The 4,834-nt window shown below is 46.4% G+C and overlaps 1 pseudogene; it reads left to right on the forward strand.

Moving 5' to 3' along the window:
• The first annotated feature begins 727 nt into the window (after window positions 1-727).
• LOC119294370 overlaps window positions 728-4,834 on the forward strand; it is a 13,196-nt pseudogene continuing 9,089 nt past the window's right edge.

The following is a 4,834-nucleotide window of genomic DNA, read 5'->3' on the forward strand; positions in this document are numbered from 1 at the left end:
AAAGTTGCTAAGTGATATTAAGAAGGAAGAAGAAGAAAAATAATAAGAGGAAAAAGGAAAATAAGAAAAGGAAGAAAGGAGAAGAAGAGGAGAGGAAGAAGAGGAGAAATAAATAAGAAGAAAAAAGAAGAAAAAAGAAGAAAAAGAAGAGGAGAAGAAGAAAGGAATAGAGGAGAGGGAGAGAAAATAGAATAGATATGATAGATATTCTATTTTCTCTCCCTCTCCTCTATTCCTTTCTTCTTCTCCTCTTTTTTTCTTCTTTTTCTTCTTCAATCTTCTCCTCTATTCCTTTCTTCTTCTCCTCTTTTTATTTCTTCTTCGTCTTCTTATTTTTTTATCGGATATGTCATTGTCGATATACCCCGTGTCCCGATAACTTCAACACGAGGGGGGGTTCAACCTACCCCCCTCCCCGATAACATTATTTTCCCATGTATGTATGCCGTCGTTGTCGATATAACCCCCTCCCAGATAACTTCGACAGTGATAACTTATACCACGGGAGCACCCCCCGGCCCTCTCGCTCGACCAAAACTCTCGAGGACACCCAAACCCTAGAAAAAACGATGTCAGTCTCCTACCCCCTCCCGCCGCGCCCCTACCCTTGAAGAATTGCCGAGGCCACTCCAAACCCGGAATAAGCTAGGTCTATGTTTGCCACTAATATATCCACATGCTGTCATGATTGTGTAATAATTGCCATGTTGTAATATTTGTAGAAACAATGGAGCACGGACGAGACGAGGAAGCAGAAGAGGTGTTGGGGGACATAATCTTAGCCGAAGGTAATGTCTTGTCGTATCTTAACGATAATGATGGTCTGGAAGAACAGAGTGAAGAAGCAGGCTACGGTGATCGAATAATGGAGGAGGAAAGACATGATTATGATGGCTCCGGTGACCCAATGCTGGTGCAAGAAGGAGACCGTGGTGACGGCTCCGGTGACCGAACAAAGTCCGGCCAGGTAAATACATTAGTTAAGCCTGTGCTGACTAGCTAATTGATGCATTCATTGTTTTGGTATGTACACATATTAATTAACTCTCATCTTTCTTCTTTTTTCTAGCCCTCCGGATCGAGCACAACTTCGGTAAAGAGACGAGGCCCGAAGAAAAAGTTGCGCTCGGATGAAAGGTTTGAGATCACAGCAATCGCGCGCGATGGCCAACTGATTGAACCCATCCGGACAAAGGAAGCATTTTCTGCTCAGTGCGGGGTTCTTGTTAGGGACAAGATCCCGATCAGCATCCACCAATGGTATAAGCCTAAGAACGAAGACCCTGAGGTGTCTTATGTCAATGATATGCAGAAAGATGATCTTTGGACTGAGCTGAAGGAAAATTTCACCCTACCGCCAGAGGAGGATCCGGAGAAGCCAGTTCAAGAGCAATTAATCAAGTCTCATGCTCTTAAGAAGATGGCAGACCTATTCAGGAGGTGGAAGAATGAGCTGAAAACGTTTGTCGACAAAGAAGAGACACCAGAATTCATCGGCAAATATGAGAAGATCAGAGATCACTGGCCCGCATTTTTGGCCCACAAGACATCGAAAAAGAGTAAGAAGATGTCAGCGACAAACAAGGAAAATGCTGCGAAGAAGAAGCTTCACCATCGCACGGGGTCAGGTGGCTACCTCAAAGCCCGACCTAAGTGGGCCAAGGCTGGGAATGATCTGCTTGATAAAGGGATTGAACCAGATACAATGAACTGGCCAGACCGTTGCCGGACTTGGTTCTTCGGGGCTGGCGGAACCTTGGACCCTATATCAGGGAAGTGCGTTTGGATGGATGAGCAAATGAGAATACCAATCAAGAGGCTTCAGCACTATATCGATGCAGCACAGCAAGGGACGTTCGTTCCAGACAGAGAGAACGACGAGCTCACAATGGCCCTCGGGAATCTTGAGCACCCTGGACGGACACGAGGCACGCCAGGCTCCGTTTCGTGGAAGGCTGCTTTTCCAGACGCAGGCGGTTACAAATGCCAGGAGAGGAGGAAAAAAGTGGAGCATGCCCAAATTTAGACGCTGCATGAAAGGGTTCAAGCGCTAGAGGAACGAGAAGTAGCTCGCAGCAAGCGACCTGCCGAAACTACCCCCGAAGCTACCCCACCATCTCAGCGGAGAAGCAGTGTGGCTTCCACCGAGCTGCTTCAGTCGGAGCATGTCTTGACGGCTCCTGCTAGCTACCCCGTGGATGCTATCACGGAGTCTCAACATTGCCACCTTATGACGCAATGGCAGAACTTCAAAGTCAAGGCGGTTGTCGGCTCTGTTCGACCTCTTGAACCCGACGCAACTTTTCACTGTCGTCTGATTCCAGAAGGATATTCTAGGGTGACGGTGGACGAAATAACAGAGGGATTTGAGGACCTCCAGCTTGACCACGCTACCGGTGAAGGGGAGACTCGGCTGGGTTCTTGTCTATTGACTCCATGCCTATGGCGGAAGGAGCTCATCAACCTTCTGAACTGGACGCCTCCGCCTCCTCCTCCTCCGGCGAGTCGGGGCACTCCGCCTCCTCCTCCTCCTCCTCCTCCGGCGAGTGATCAGGGCACTCAGCCTCCTTCTCCGGCGCGTGGCGGCACTCCGCCTGCGCCGGCGCGCCCAAGCAGCCAGCCTCCTCCTTCTCCGCCTCGTCAGCAAGGGTGGAAGAGACCCGCTGCCACTCCGGCTGCTCCGGCGCGTCGTAGTACTACTCCTCCGCCTCGTAAGCAAGGAAAGAAGACAGCCGCAGCCGCTTCGTCTGCTCTGCCGGCGTCTAGCAGTACAGCCAGAGGTGGGAGGCAATACAGATTCGGTCCTTATCTGAAGACTCCAGAGAAGTTACCATATGAGAGGACCCCGGAGGAGAACGCGAAGATCGCGCGAGCCGAAGTGATGAACTTCTTTCAAAGGGTGAAAGCAAAGAAACATCCACCTCCGGAGGAGAAGGTAGATCCGGTGAAAGCGAAGCGCACTCTGGCTGCCCTGACAAAACCACCAAAGTCTCCGCCGAAAGGCAACTATGACCGCATTATTGCAAAGACATTTGTCGAAGTGGAGCGGTCGGGAAGTACTGTCAGTGATCAAAGGATAAAAGAAGACGAGCTGGGAAAACAATTGCCCAGCTCGGCGAACAAGCGAACCAATCGTGCCCCCTGCTCAAGGTGTCTAGCGACATCGTCGCTAATGATCCGAGGATGGTGCCCGGTTATAGCAATCTTGGAGATTACCTGCCCGACGATGTACATTATGATTTCTTGGAGGTGGAGGAACACAAATACGAGTACAGGAAGCCTCTCGTCAAAGATGAAAGATCTCTAACAAAGATGATGCGAAGATTCCATGATTGATACATGAAAACCTGCAGAGAGTCTGGGAGGAGGGATACTTTGACGCTGAGAGTTAGAGAGGAGCATGACCTCGTTGGAATTGAACTGTTGAATGTTCCATTTGAGGAGTTCTTCCAGTTTTTCAATCAAAAGGCCCTCGATAAAGCAACGGTCACTTGCTACTGTCTGTAAGTAGTACTACTTCTGTCATTAATTCTCTCTATATAGGTCAGCTCTTTCATTGCATGTATTTATAATTATCCTCACTATATTATGCAGATTGGAGATCGCCGAATTGAAGAAAAGACAAATCGGTGATATTGGGTTCATTAACACAAATCTCATAGATGCAACTGAGGTTAAATATCATGCCGAAATACCGAGGCCAACTTGCTACGATCGTTGGTAATAAATGAAAACAAAGATATAATACTCTTTCCTTACAACTTCAAGTGAGTGTTACTGTCTTATGCATATTCGGTTTTCCTTATTAGTCTAGGTTATAGTAATGTAATTGATGAGTTACGCATGAGTGCGCAGCTTCCACTATATTCTCCTAGAGATTAAGCTTGAGCAGGGACTAGTAACCGTCTTAGACTCGAGACAAAAAGATCCCCAGGACTATGCGGACATGACTCAAATGCTCAAAAAGTAAGTTAAATCGATCATTATCCACCATATCAGCAACTTTGTTCATTTCCTGATATCAAGTAATTGTTTTCTTTGTCTGGCAGGGTTTGGAGAAAATTCACCAAAAAAAGCTCGGGGACTGCCGAAGAAGCTGCAATTTAGACACCCGAAAGTAAGTACTATAGTAACATGTTCCGCGCATCTCCTAGTGATTCAAGCGCTAGTTTCATCAATACCATTTGGCATGCTTGCTTATCAGTTTGATTAACCTCTATTTCTTGTAAAGTGGTTGTGGCAGGAATAAGGGAATGATTTCTGTGGATACTACGTTTGCGAGTCTATCTGCCACACGACCTGTGAACGGGGGTACTCTGGCGAACAATATGAAGTGCGTAAGCAATAATATTCACAATTTTATTTTATTACCGTCATTTGTGTTGAGTTTAATTCATTCATATATATATATGTATTGACCCCCTTGTTCAAATTAGATCTTTCGGATGCGGAATGAACTCCTACCACCAGATCGTATGCGAGCAATTCAAGAGTAAATGGCGGCATTCTTCCTTGACCACGTGATCGCTGAAGACGGAGAATACTATGTGGACCATGTGTTCATATATAATTAGGAGATTATATTGTAAGAGATAATTATTGTATATATGTAGCCGGTAGTGTCGGATAGATATACGAGAACTTGTTGTTCGACCAATCTCTCAGAGAAGGAGAGGTGGTCGATATCACTTCTCTCTATATGCATATGTTCATGACGATCTTCTGTTTCTTTCATTTGCTTACTAGCTAGCGTGTCTAGTCCTCTCTATACGTATATATAGTGTCGACCAAGCACGAACATAAGAGAGGACACTTCTCTCTATTAATTAGCTAG

Source organism: Triticum dicoccoides, chromosome 1A (genome assembly GCF_002162155.2).
Source record: "Triticum dicoccoides isolate Atlit2015 ecotype Zavitan chromosome 1A, WEW_v2.0, whole genome shotgun sequence".
In the NCBI taxonomy this organism is placed as follows: domain Eukaryota; kingdom Viridiplantae; phylum Streptophyta; class Magnoliopsida; order Poales; family Poaceae; genus Triticum; species Triticum dicoccoides.